The sequence below is a fragment of the Talpa europaea genome (genome assembly GCF_964194135.1).
Source record: "Talpa europaea genome assembly, chromosome: 2".
Taxonomy (NCBI): Eukaryota; Metazoa; Chordata; class Mammalia; order Eulipotyphla; family Talpidae; genus Talpa; species Talpa europaea.
In genome coordinates, this window is record NC_140068.1 from 8,122,107 (window position 1) to 8,137,367 (window position 15,261).

Here is a 15,261-nt window from a genome sequence, read left to right on the forward strand (position 1 = left end):
GTACAGTCAGATGCGCGGGAGGGTGAGAGAATTCACCAGACCCAGAGCAGGGAGCAGAACAGGCAGAAGGACTGAAGTACACTGCTGAGGGGAGCAGCGGGCGGCAGGAGAGGTCTGCGCGCCATGTGGGACCCTCCCCGGTGGCCGGGGATCGAACCAGCGTTGCAGAGGCTGCGGACAGCTTCACAGCCCAGCGCTCAACCGCTGTGCCACCCAGGAGGCCCAGAAGCACATCTCTTTAAGTTCCTGCCTTCTGACATAACTCCCTCAACCCTCATGTTAGGACGTTGTTCCTCTGTCTTCACCTTGAAAGAAATAGGTTTCTTTTATGGTTCCATAATAATTTGCTTTATTTGCTTTTTAGTAGCAGAATGATGCTGCTAAATCTAAAGAAATAGCTCAGTGACTGCCCGGTGTTCTTTTCATTTCTGCATTTGCCCAGAGTATTTTTTAATACATGCACACGTCAAACAAGCATTTTGGGAATTCCCATGTTTTCTGTTATGTGACTTGGCTTCCCTGGCAACGCTCTGACTCCGGTCCCGGGGGCTGTGGTTACTTAGGTGGCGCGTGCTGGCTCTGCCGCCTGCCGCCGCCCAGCTGGGCAACCTGGTTCAAGACTCTCAAGGCCTCTGGTGCTTATTCTGTGCAGTGCAGGGTAGGATGGTTAGTGCTCCAGGGCTGCTCCCACAGCTCTAGAAGTCCCCTGGCTTTACGCTCACTAATTTAAACTTTGGTGGAGGTCAGAGTTTTTATGACTATTGGACTGATCCTTTTCTGTCACAGCTCTTACCATTTGTCAGCTGAGATTAGAAACAATACCTTGAAAACCTGTATGCGTGTGTGTGTCCATGCGTGTATGCGCCTGCATATGTATATAGGTGTAAAGATATTTTTCATCAAGATAATCAAAAGCTGATTGTCTGGAGTCCTGTTTTATTTAATACTAAGAATCTTGTCTTGTCCATACGTAGATGCTTTAACAATTTTTTGAAACAATGAAAGGGCTCCTTTGACAAACTGTGGTCACAGGTCTGCCCCAGGATAACTGGAAAACTTCCGCTTAAACCGTTTTCTGCTGTGGACTATAATGTCAAAAAATTAAAATACTGCATGAATTTATTCCTGTTCTCCCTGCCAAATACTAATCTAAAATGCTAATTCTAATATAAAAACTAATAGGAACAGATTGGAAATATGCCTTGTCTCGAGGCTAGCCCTACAGCAGAAGGGCTTTCCTCAAAAGGTCCAGCAAGACTTGAAAACACTGGTTCTCAGGTCTCTCGTGGTTTGAGGCCCTCGAAGTCTTGTTTTGATCACATAGCGACTTGTGGGGTGCCCAGGGCAGCCTGCGCCGCCACCATGGGTCCTCTCGCTGCCCGGGAGGATGCCTCGTGGACCAAGGTGTCCTGCAGCTGCCCGGGGGCAGGGCTGTGGGGGCCGCACATCCCGCTGTGGCTTGGAGACAGCATGTTTACTACCGCTGTAAACACAAGACCGGCCAGTGTGTATTCTGGTGAAACGGCTTTAAAAAGAAGCCCAGGCCCCCTTCAAACGACTAAACTTTCCTCAGCCAGCCCGGAGCCGCCTTCCTCCGGCGCTCCGGTGGCCCTGCAGGAACGCGGGCCCAGCCGCGGCCGCCCTGGCTCGTGGCTCCAGGCAGCCCATGGAAAACCACTTCTGGTTAAGGCTGCATCATACTCTTCCACCAATGGAAAAAATTGAACATGATGAGGGTGTGTAGCTAGCAGACAAAAATACATCCAGCATTGCACAGGATCTGTTTTTAGCTCTTAACGGCTGAGCATTGGAAGTGTTAGGGCTGTTTCCTGGCTCACCAGGGGCAGAGAGGAGAGAGTCGGTGCCCGGGGACAGAGACTCTGGCTTTGGGAGGCCTTTCCTATGAATGAAAAGACCCCAAGGTCCGAGGGCTCGGCACAGGTAAGGCCATAAATGCTTATTCCCCCCTCCCAGCATCGAGACTTGATTTTGTGTGTGAGATGTAAATGTTTCTTGAATGGCTTCTTTTGGCCAAGTTTTCCAGGCCTGCCTTAGTGTGGTTTTACCTGATTGTGTACTTCAGCTGTTCCGTTTGGGGCCAGAAGGGAGCATTTCCTTTAAATCTGAGTGTGTCTGGACACTTTTAAACATCTGCTGGTCTTGGTTGATCGCAGTTGCTGCCCCGTTTTACCGATGAACTCTCCAAAAGCTTATTGTGCTTAGCGTGTGGTTTAATTTTTTGGCTTCTTCCGATGGCATTGGAGCATTAATGTGTCTTAGCTTATCTCTACCAGTTAGTTCATTCAGGGCGCAAGGGAAATTGAAATGTGGCAGTGATTGTGTTTTGTAGTTTCCTGCTTATTATGTAACCTCGCCAGACCTTAGTTTTCAACCGAGTGAAGGGCTCGGTCTGAGTTTCTTTTCAAAGTTGTAACTGGATGTTCGCCGTTTATTAATGTTTGTCCTTGACTTTTGTTGGGAACTTTCTGAACAAGGAATGGGTGGCCCTGTAGCCTGTGTGTGTGGGGGGGGTCAGCTTGTTTAAGCTGAGTGATTGATTCATGTCACGAGTGCTCCCAGGCTGCTCATTCATCAGGTGTGTGGGCGCTGAGTTTGTCAGCAGGCATGGAGGAACCAGCTGGGCACAACTTTACATTACATTCTCCCTCGACTTTACATTAATTTGGCCAAGCATGTAATTCTCAGAAAATTGGTAGGTGGAGAGACAGAAATAAGAAGCCTTGTTGAAGGGCCTCCCTGGTGGCACAGGGGGTTAAGACACAGCACTATTAAGCTATCCAGCAGCCACTGCAGCACGAGTTCGATCCCCGGCCAGGAATCTGACCCACATTGTGTAGCAGACCTCTCCTGTCTCCTTGCTGCTCCCCTCAGCAGTGTATCTCAGTCAGTCTGCCTGTTCTGCTCCCCACTCTGTCTCTGGTGAATCCTCTTACCGCCCCCCACACCTCTGGCCTGCAGCCCAGTCCTTGTATGCATAAATAAATAAATCTTTAAAAAGAAAGAAGTCTTGTTGAAGTCATAACTTGGAAGATTTTTATAGAATTTCTGGAAAGTAAGAATATGGCCAAGCAGTTGCTAGAGCTTAAAAAAAAAAAAAATACACTTTAGAACTTCTCCTACCATGCCTGAGCATCTCACACTGAGAAAATGAAAAGCTCGATAGTGACTCTGGCTGTGAGGAGGCAGGAGTTGCTGTGGGGTGAGCAGTCCTTCAGTTACCAGGGCTGGGTTCCCTGCAGGCGCATGTGCCAGTCCCTCCCTCTACAGGATGCCCCTTGGGGTTGGAGGAATGTGAGTGCCAACCGCTGGGTTAGAAATAATAGAACCAGGGGTAGCATTTTATTTATTGCTTTTCCTTTGACTTGAGAAAGTGCTGATGTGACAGAGGAGACCCCACTGAGGCTCCACCTTCTTCTCTGGTCAGAGGGAGTCTGGGAACTGCTTGGATTATTTTTTTTTGTGTGTGACTTGCATTTTTTATATATATATATATATATATATATATAATTAAATGTTTTAATTTTCTTACATTGTTCATTTTTGTACAATATTTGATTTCTCCCCTCAGGTGTAGGCCCCATCATTCTTCCACTGCCACATCACCTGTGAACTGTCACTGTGGTTCCTTATGCTCATCCCTCCCCTGTTTGGACCCCTCCCGCTCCCCTGCTGGATGCCTCTGCTCTAGTGTTTGCCTGCAAGTTTTGTCTCTTTCTGACCCTTTGTTCACTTTCCCTATATTCCTCCCATAAGTGAAACCATCTGATATTTTTCTCTTTCCTTTTGACTTATTTCACTGAGCATGATCCCTTCCAGCTCCATCCATGTTGCTGCAAATGGCATGAATTTATCTTTCTTAATTGCTGAGTAGTATTCCATTCTATATATACACCCCATCTTCTTGATCTTGTCATCTGTTTTGGAGCATTTAGGTTGTCTCTATATCTTCGCTATTGTAAATAGTGCTGCAGTAAACATAGGGGTGCAGTTTATGTTTTTGTGCAATTAATGTTTTTGTGTCCTTTGGGTAGATTGCTATGATTGGACTTGCTGGGTCATATGATAGCTCCATTTTTAGTAATTTGAGGGTCCTTCACACAGCTTTCCATAGTGGCTGGACTAGTTTGCATTCCCACCAGTAGGAATTGCTTTGATTTTCATCAGAGCTTGTAGGTGGACACTGAAGTCTGCTAAGAGCCTTGTGACTCAGATCCATACCCTGGACAGTCATGAGACAGCTGTGAGCTCAAGTAGACAACTCCTATGTTTCCATATTTGTGTGCAGAGGGGGTGACTGGGGAGACTGGCCCTTAACCCAGACCTGGAAGTGCAAGATGAGGGGCAGCCTCCTCACCACAGGATTGTCCATCCAGCGAGGTCCTCAGAGCACCGCACAGCACTCCAGCTGGTCTGTCCTGGTGGCCTGTGCCTGTGCTTGAGGAGAGCCAAGCGCCTTCTCCCAGGGTGTTGGGTTTGTGCCGAGCCTCTTCATCCTCCTGCTGCAGTAGATGCTGACAGGATGCAGCACAGGATGCAGACTGGACAGCACGGGGTGGGGGGTGGGGCAGCGAGCTTGCTGAGATTCATTTACATGGAGAGAGTAAGCCAGTAAGTAAGGTTAAAACAACTTTCCCTTTTTATTGAACATTCAGAGCATATATTTAAGTGACGATTTGCATTTTTCATTTGAAATTAAGTGTGCCTTAAATGAGAGCCAAGGTAAAGATGACAAAGGTAGGGAAGCATAAAGAAGGAGCACCATTATTAAAGATAGTGAAGGGACATAATAATAGGAAGAGGTGAACCGACTGTTGACTCACAGAAGTAGTAGACATAGTGTTTATAATAGTTGGAGCCTAATAATGGTGACTTGCGTGTCTGTCATTCAGTCCTGCGTGGGGCGGGCGTGGCTCCTTGGCGGGCTCTGGAGTCAGTGTGCGGGAGTAGGCGCGGGACTCATTTCGGTCCCTAGTACTGCAGGCCTGAAACGGGACTTGACAATTTTTCAAACGGGACAAACTGGAAAACCCCAGAAATGAATGGGCGTGTCTGAAGTTATGGAGCACAGTGAGTTGTTGAGCTTGGACATGCACCAGGCGGCCTCTTAGTCCTTTCCTTACACTCCCTGTGTCTTGATTGGGAACACTTTGGCACATCCTGTTGTATGTTTGTAAAGCAGTGGAGACCTGCATGTACACTCGTCTATCTTCATTTCCCTCCCTCTCGCCTGCCTGCCTTCTTCTGTTTACCTAGTGACTTACCTACCTGCTGACCAAGTCAGATTGACAATTGTAAGAAACAAGACAAAGGCTTTTTTGTTTGTATTTTAATGAAGTTCAAGGCTGTCCACTGGTTGGTGCCTGGCATTCCCATGGACTGTCGCTGGAGGGAACTTTCTGTGCACATGCGTTGTTCTAACCTCTGTGATAAGACAACTTTGATTAGCTCTCATCTGCTAGTCTCTTCCTGTTTAAGTCTTAGATCTGGAGGGGTTTTTTTTTTTTTTTTATGTTCCCATTCCAATAGAAAACTCTCTAGGTTTTGTTTTCTGTGCCTTGCAAGAATGAGGCCATGGAGAAAAACAGAAAAGCAGCAGGCGACTTTAGCATCAAGGTCACATGTGGTTTTGGAATAATCTTTACATGTAAAGCAATACACTAAGTGTCATTTCACGCCTGGAGGGGCATGTGATTGGTGCTGCTGACAGGTGATCTAGGAAATTTCTGGGACTTCAGTGAAGATTTAACAATCCTGGCGCTCTCTAGACAACATTGGAAGACAAAAATAATCCTTACCGCTTTTGTACTTAACCACGACACATCTCTTTAGTTACAGATTGTAAGAGTAAGATTCCAAAACGAAGATGTAAGGAAGGGTCAGAGATTCTGTGCACACACAGGGAAAGACAGTTACTGCCCATCCACGTGATTAAAGTCAATTAAAAGGGATTCTTTAGTGGAAGGAGGGAGAGTAGGTTTGTTTTCAAGCCCTTGGCAGCCTCTCCTGGAAGGTAGGAAAAGGCATTTTACAGACAAGTGACAGGAAGCAGTGTAACACAGTTGTAGGGGGAAGGCTGAGACAATGAGGTTGCAGAGCCAGAGAACTTCGTGATGAGCGTGCACAAATGAATATGCACATGCACGTCTGCATAGATTTCATTGAAAATTGATGGGGTGATCTCGCACGAATAAAAAAACCAGACATAACTAGAACCTATCAAAAATCTTCACTTACTTTTTTTCCCCACCTGTGATTTATGGGGCAGGAGGAGTGGAAATTACAAGAGGACACACCAATGATCAGTCTATCAGACTTCCTCATTGAAGTTGAGGCCTTTTTGTCCTCAGGCCCTGCCTCGTGTATGTATTGTTACTTATTCTCAGATGTGATTCTTGAAGCTTCTCGATTAGAGGACAGTTGTCCTGAGACAAGTTTCTACTACTCTTGTACACAAGAGTGTCCTGCTCTTTGCCCTGCTCGTGGACAACACGTTAGCAATTGCTTTTCTCTCTACTGCTACATCCCGTTACCTCAGCAATCGTTTCTATGCGCGTGCAGACACACACGCCTGTCACCACCAGGGTCAGCACCACCAACATTACCACCCTCTTTTGGATTCCTCTGTCTTTCTAAAAACCATCGGATTCAGTTCACCATCTTCAATCTCCTTGACCTTCTCCTAAACCCACACAAATCCAGCTTTCTCTGCCCCGAGGGAGGAGTAGAGAAAAGTCAGGTTCGCTGATAACTCGGTGACAGCTCAGGCCAAGTTCACTGATCACCTCCACATCCCCAGCCTCCGGGCGCTGTTTCAGTCCTTGTAATTTGAGCCTGTAATCAGAAGTGTTTGGCGATTGCTCCGTCTCCTCTCTGAAATATTTTCTTTTTTGATTCGCTTTAAGGGAAACATGTTCTCTCAGTTCCCTCTTAGTTGAACTCACTGCCCCTTTTACTTCCTTCTTGTGTTTCTCATTTCTTTGACCCCTTCCTGAGTGGAGTGCCCCATGGCATTTTCTCTTTCTTCTTTTTATTAATCCCTTGGAGAGCTCATCCAGGCTATGATTTAAATACCATCTTTATAGGAGTATGTAGCAACTTCATACCTCAGGCCCATCTTTCCCCTCAGCCAGGCTTCTGTGTCCACCTGGGTCCAAAGTTGCTCCTTTAGTGCCCAACAGACTCAAGCCTAAGAAATCCAGAGCCCAGCTCCTGGTCTTCCTCCTGTTTGGTGGCTTAGACTGAAAATCCTGTGCATCCTGACCTGTCTCTGCTCCCTCCCACCTGACCAGGAGTCCTGCCAGCTCTCCTAGCAGGTACCCAGACTGAGAGCACACCGCCAGCTCCCACGTGTCACCTCACCGGTTTGAAACAGCCAAACAGGCCCTGAGCCCCTGCTTTCTGCAGGCAGTCCATGTCTGCGAGCAGCCACTGTGGTCCTGATGGGGAACCTTGTCCAGCCACCACCCTCTAATCATGGCTTTCAGTGGCAGCGTGGAAGTCAGAGGCCCTAAAATGTCCCTTGCGCCGCACTCTCTGGCCCCCTGGCCCCTCTCTGACCCTTCTGCTCCAGCTGCCCTGGCCTCCTGCCTGCGCCACCTCGGGGCATCTGCTCTTCCTGTGCTCTGCTCCGAATGTTCTTCCCCCACATTTGCACCAGACTATCCTCCTGCAGGTCTTGCCTTACATGTCACCATCTACCACTCTGCTCCCTTCTAGAAGGATGGCCTCCCTGCCCACATACTGCCTATTTATGCTGTTCTTCCTCTCTCCTCCTTCCTTCCAAAGAAGTTATCCTTTAATATATAATGTACTTATTTTTCTTGTTTATTGTCCATCTCTTCCTTTTACAATATTAGAGCAGGGATTTTTATTTATTGCTGTCTCCCCAGGGCCTGGAGCTGTGGCCAGTACAGTGTAGTTACTCAGTAAATATTTGTCACATTAGTCACAAAGTGTATCCCACCTAGGACGCCGGAGGATGTGGCAGCCTAATGTAAGTGCTAAATATCGTTGAATGTCAATTTTGTATTTTATTTTATGACTTCCTTTACTGTGGAGGCAATTTTAAAACCACTTAGCATTAGATAAAATTGAGACTTCAAGATACCCCACTTCCTCCCACCCCCACCACATACACACTCTCTTGCTCTCGCTCTCTCGGCCACCACACCCCATCCCACAGCCTTTGGGGGGCATGTTCTAAAATGTAATTGATATTCAGGACGATGACCATAAGCTTAAATGATCAAGAAAACAAATCTTGCACTTCGCATGATTTCGTAGAGGAGTCCTAGAATGACTCCACTTGAACCTTAAAGCTCCTTCAGTTAAGTTAAAATTTCAATTTTCCATTTTGTTCTCACCTCCCCAACCCCAGCTGTGGAAGCCTGGGCTGCTTGGGGAAAAAAAAAAGATATTTCTAGAGAAAGACTTATTTTCAACGCTTTATGTGTGAAAAGGCTGAGATCACAAGCATTCTTCTAAAAGGGGAAACATGTCTAAATTGTACTTAAAAAATGGAGTAATGACTGACTAAAAAGTTCAGGAAATGTTTAAGTGATTTTGCTGTAATGCGTATGTGCAAAGAAACAATGAAAAGACTCCGGCTTTGAGTCCTCCCTTGGCCTCTGAGTGAGCTCGGTGAGATTAATGAACCCAGGGACACGACACCCCTCTCCTATAAAGCAGGGGCGATTCTGCAGCTAGTCGGGTTTCACTGCTTGGGTCCCGGGGCGCAGTGAGGTTGGGGAGGGCCACAGGACCCTCCCTCTGTGTGGCCACCAACTTTAGGTATCAAAAATTTTAAATTCAGTAAATGATCAAGTTTAAACTACACCCACAAGTGCTGTTCCTCCCTCCACCCCCGCCCCAAATAGTTTCTATAATGTTCCTGGCTAAAATCTTATGGGGTTTATTATGAATAATCATATGATTTTGAAAAAATGTTACCTGCAGGTCCAAGGGCAATTACGCTGTGACCTCCACACATAGGCTTACAGAAATGAACTCTGAACGTGGGTCCACACCCAGTGGCAGTAGAATAGTTACACATTGATGAGGGCGAGGAAAAGCCCTGTTGAAATGTGGGGAAAAATGTGTGGTTGAAGCCTATTCATTTCTTAACTGAAATGGAACAGTGTCTAATGAAGAAATATTTTGCCAAGAATAACTGGTACAATTACCATGGTGTATTTTGGTCACAAAATGTGATTGAGATTTAGGAGTGGGGTGTTGTTTCGCACTTTCTAAATCCTGCTCCCTGCCCCCAGGTCTCCCTGCTCCCAGGTCTCTGCAGTCAGTGGGAAGCTGTGGTCACAGTGCCTGTCACTCCAGGCAATGATTCTGTTTGTTTTGGTGCGAAGCTTAGGGAGGGCTGACCCCTCCCTCCCTAAATGCACCTTTTGTGCAATGGCGCCTATTCATAAGAGTTCAAAAGGCAAGGTTATTTAAAAGCCATGCTAACAATTTTGACTCCCATGTTCATAAACGCTACAAAGGGGGACGCTAGGAGGGACACTCGCTGTTCTGGTGACTCCGTGTCCACAGCAGCCCCGCGTCTGCACGCAAGAGGGAAGTCGACACATCGTGGATGAGGCTCGAAGCACACCTGGGAGAAAAGGCAGAGTCTCACCGAACATTCGATATTAAAAAAGTACATCCATCTTGGCTAGAAAGGTAAATGTACGGCATGCCTTGTGACAACTTCTAAGAGAACAAGAAGAGAAGTTGAATCTTTACCAGGAGGATTTTGTGGTAGACTGTACTTACTCTGTAATTTTGCTGGAAAAGTTGATTTAGAAAATTCCCTGAAACATTTCTGTTTCTGGGATGGCGCAGATGGAGCTGGGCCTCTGCACTCACTGACATTCCCAAAACATACCAGTAATATTTGTGGGCTTGTTGGTCTGACCACCTTCTCTCATAAACTTGGTGCTGTTAGTGTTGTCATAAATGTTGATCCTGCAAATATTTTGCTTTTCTTATTGCCCCTTCTCTGCGCACGCTGACTAACCCCTTTGCAGAGGAGACAGATCCCGCAGCCCTTTATGTACCTCACACTGCCCGGCACCAGGGGGGAGGGGGGGCAGTGTGTGTGGGGGGTCCAGAAATTCAAATGGCGTTGGTGAGTGGAGCTCCTTTTCCTTCAGTTCCCGAGTGTCTGCCTGTGCTGAGAACTTCCTCCCCCTTGCCAGGGCTGGTCCTCCCTGACCTGTGAGCTGTTGGCTGGGGCGGGGGGGGGGGGGGGGCTCCTTCCCTCCTTGGTATCCATTCACACTGGGTGCATCTGGGGAGGGCATGAGGGGTGACTGGGGCGTGAGTATCAGAGTCTCCCCCACCCCCACTGCCTATCCTGGCCTCATGTCTCTGAGCTTCGTCCCTGCACTGGTGCTAAGGCCCTGCCGTCCTGCCACCTCCCTGAACAAGTGAGTGTCTTTCCCCATCGAGTCACTTGTTGACGGGTTATTTACAGATTCAGCAGGAAGGTCACAGAGTGCCCGTGTCTTTGGACACACCATTTCCTGTTCCCAGGAAGGACCAGTCCTTTCTTCATTTAACAGAAACCCTTCATCCTTTGAAATTCAACTGGCTGACTTCTCTGTGGGATCCTTCGTAGCTTTCCCAGGAAGAACTGGCGTGTCCAGTGAAAGTTTCTTTTACGTTGTGGAATGAGCATGCGTGAGGCCCACAGGCTTAGTAGGGGGCCCAGGACTGTGCGTGGAGAGGGAGGCCTTTCCTTGCTCTCCCCACCTCCGGCTGAAGTGTTTGCTGGGCCAGTAATTTTCAGATGTGTTGAGACTTTGAGACTCTGTCCTTGGGTTTTATTAGAACAGATGCGCCATGCGTACCAAACTGCCCCTTGTAATTTATTTATTTATTTATTGAGATTTATTTATTTATATAAGAACCAGGGTACAGGCCAGATGCACGGGAGGGTGAGAGGATTCACCAGAGACAGAGCGGGGAACAGCACAGGCAGACTGACGAAATACACTGCTGAGGGGAGCAGCAGGCGAGCCATGAGAGTTCTGCCGCACCATGTGGCACCCTTGTCAGCCGGCCGGGATTGAACTGGTGCTGCAGAGGCTGTGGACAGCTTCACAGTATGGCGTTCAACCACCTGTGCCACCAGGGGAGGTCCCCCTTGTAGTTTTATAAGTCATTGTTTTTCAAATTTTGCCTCACAACCCAGTCATCAGGCAAACACACAAGCACACATAAGAATTCAGTTTCATAAAACAATTTTTACCCTTATTGGGATTTACTCCTCTATTTTCTGTTCTGTTATATTTTCTGCTCCTCTCCTATCCTTATTCCTACTCTATTCAAAAATACTGGTAGCAACTCCTTAAATGAATTTCATGATCCATCGTTCAACAACCCCTTCTTTAAGCCACACTGCAGATGTTAGGTTGTTTTATAAAACAGGTGTGCACACTAAGGCCTTCCTTGTGCTAAATTGGCTTACTAAGGTGATGAACTGTGCAAAAAGCTGGCTATTGTCTCGGTGGAATTTATTACTTTCCCACTGTTGAATACCAGCCGTGCTTGTCGACTGGGGTCCTGTTTCCTGGGCACTCCCCTGGCAGATTGGCCTGTCCATTCATCTGTTAATGTGCATTCTGGAGGAATCTGCTGAATTGAAAGGGAGCCCTGTGTCTCCACAATGGCCCTTAGCTTTTGAGGCCCTTTGGGACAGCTTGCTTTCTGCCCACTCTATCTGTGAGGATTACTCTTCCCGAGCACTCTTCCTAGGGAGACCAGATGTTCCTTTGGCCTTTCTCTATACAAATTGGGTCAAGTCTTCTGATGATGAGAAATGGGTCAGTCAAGTCTTGGTATTCAGTTCATGCATCTGAGTGTAGTTCATTGACTCAAGATGAGAGAGGCAGGCTTGAGCAGTGTTCAGAGTAGAATACTTTTGTCTTAGATTTTTTGGCTATACTTGTTTTTTAGATTTTTAATAAAACAGGCAATATAACTGTAAGACAGTGTTGCTCAGCCCCAGCCTGTCTTGGGCCAGATAATTATTTGTGGTGGCGACTGTCTTGTGCATTGTAGGATGCTTAGTAGTCTCCTTCAACTCTATCCCTGGATGCCAATCGCTTGACCGCAGCTGTGACAACCACACGTCTCTACATATTGCCAAGTGGCCCCCTGGGGGCCAGAATCGCCAACGTGAGAGTCACACCAACTGCTCAAGAAACCCTGATTATCCTTCCTTTTCTCACACACCTGTCTCATAATACAAGTACATGACATTTGCTGACATTTGACAGGCCTCTGAATATTAGGTAATTTTATATACTGGAATCATTTGGAGACTAGATCAAAATCAGAAAAGTACAAATGGGGGTATTGGAAGAATTCATATTCATATATATGTATACACACACACAGAGACATATATAAACAAAAATAATCATGAATACCAACCATTATTAATCGGCTGTTAATAAAACAACCTAAATGGTGGATTTATAATAAGCGCTCATACCCAGTGTATGAATGTCGATTTTAACTAGAAATTCATAGCATCGTGTACTTGTGTTGCTTTTTCACAGGTTTCTTTAAAGTGGTTTCGCATATGCTTTCGCATGTCTATGGGATAGGTACAGCAGATGTTTTTATCTTCAAGTTACAAATGGGGAAAATGAGATTCAGAAAGCATAAGTTATTTGCCCAGAGACTCAACATCCTATTTAAGAGCTCGAAACAGGTCTTAATCCCACTACTCTGATACAAACCAGACTAGGGTTCTGAGATTTGTCTTCCTAATGATTGAAGCTCCCCCCAGGGTCTCACCCCTAAATACAGGGACCAAGTAGATACCATTATGTCTAATGATGGTGAGTCCTTTCCTTATCTTTTTCTTAGCTCTTATCATGGTGTGAAATGTTTGCCTTGGACAGTAATGAGCCTCCTATTTCAGTATAACAATCTCTCTAGAATCATGCGGGAAGCCTTGTTGGCATCTCCTAATGGTAGAACTTGAGTTTCCCCTAACTGCCTGCCTCAGCCATAAATCTGCTTTTGAGCAGAGTCCTCAGGCCTCAGTTCTGCTACCCGTCACCACTCTGCCCCCGGCCTCCTCCCGCTGCTCCATCTGGCCCACGGGGGCGGGGCAGGGGCTGGGGCCCTGTGTGGCCTCTTGTTCCCCGTAGTTGTTCCATCTGGGCGGTCTGCTCGGGTGGAGACAAAGCAGAGCTGGAAGATTCTGTACCCTTTGCTAGAAATCCTACACTACATGTGAGGGAGGCTTGGGGGATCCGGCACATCAGTTCAAGGCAAGTGAAGACAAGGTAAATCTTGAATTTCCTCCTGAAAGATGTGTTGCTGTGGGATTCAGCAGGTCACAGTGAGTGTGGGGTGGTCATGATGTGTCTGGGACATTCCTCCACACTGCTGGACATTTCTGGGGTGGTAATTGATCACAGTTTTTACAAAGAAAAACTTACCAATCTTGCTGATGACTTTAACTTAAAAAGCTTCATAGCATGTTTTTTAGAACAGGGCTTGAAAGGGAATGTGGAGGATGTAAGACATGGATTTTTTTTAAGCTCATGAGATCATGGCCAAATTATTAAATTCTGATGTTTTATTACAGTGATCCAGTAAAGAAAAAGTAACATATACACACAGCATACAGTGTTTGCTAGGGACACATGGACTTAGTGCCATATCATTTATTCCAGAATGACTCCAGTTACCTCCGAGCATATCCTTTCTTGTTTTATTGGATGTTGCATTCCAAATCTCTCTTCTTTCTTCTTGACACTGGGGACTTTTTAGCTATTTCTTTGCTCTCTTTCCTACTTCCCAGGAAGTCTTGTTTCAAAATTTTCAGTTTCCTTTCTGTAATCAAAGGAATTTTTAACTTGAGCACCATGAAGTGTTCTGAGTAAAAGTGTAGGAGATGCTGAACATTTCATTATTTTTTTTTTCTTTAAAAAAAAAGAGAAGCGTCCAGTCAAAAATCACAGCTGAAGTATGACAGATTAGTATCTGCTCAATTTGCCAGACTCCTCTGGGACAATCACTTCCTAGTTTCCCCCAGCAGAGCTGCCCTTCCAGCCAGGAAGTCCCTGGTGAACACCGAGCGGGTTCGCCTTGCTGCAGTGTCAGGCTGCTGCCTTCCGCCGGGGCTGAGAGGCGAAGTGGCAGCTTCTCGCCCCTGTGCAATGAGGGCTTTGCCTGTGCGAATGGTCCAGGCCTCCTCCAGGCCTTTCTGTGTCATCATCCGGGCGTCTCCAGAGGGATGAGTCTGGCTCTGCGTGTGCCCTCGTCAGCCTCCGGTGTGCGGCATCACTATCATTCATTCAGCAGGTGTTTATGGGAGGCTCCTTGAGTCCCCCAGGTTCAGCCCTAGTGGGTCAGCACCTCATAAAGCACGGGGTCTGGGGCCTTGGGTTTTAAGAGCTGGCATGAAATAAAACTTCTGCATTTCATAAGTAGCAAGAAGATGAATTTAGGCCAGAAAGCACTGCCTGGGCTGAAACCCCCTCCTGGAGCCGCTCAGAGGCTTTGTGTGTCCCAGAGCCACTGACCCGGTGGCCTCTCAGTGACAGCTGTCAGGAGGCCTGACCCGGGCTCAGTGTGACTTTGGGCACCTGAACCTCACATCAGGCGAGGGGAGGCGGCTCACATCAGGCCAACAGAGGCTTGGGCACCTTTGGGTTGAGACTGTCACCCACCTTCATCATTGTTTTGAGGAATGATTCTTATTTTCCCCCTATTTTGAGAGCATTTTAAATTTATATTTTGATTGCATTACTTTTAAGGTAACGTTGGTTTACAACACTGAGTATAATTTGGGAGTATAGGTTCACACCTCTTTAGATGTGTTACCACATCACACCCACTTTGGTCTTGAGGAAAGTCACCCCACATCCAGGCTCACACCCACAAGCTCAGCAGCCACTGCTACTTCCCCAAGTTAAAAAAAAAAAGTGTAATGGAGAAAAGGTAGATCACTGAGGTTCTGACTTTGCAAAGGGGGGCTCTTGTGCTCCAGCTTAGTCTCAGAGAAGGGAGGAGACCCCTTTTTGGCAACACATCAACCAGTGGCTAATCCGTCTTTCGGGGCTTGTGGGAGTGACCCACCCAGAGGTGAGCTTGACCTCAGCTGCTGATCTTGGTCTACCAGACTCTGATGGGCTGTCAGAATTCCTGGTGATGCTGAGGGAAGATCTGTTTGACTTTTTTTTTTTTTTTTCCAATTTGAAATGTCTGTGTGGACAG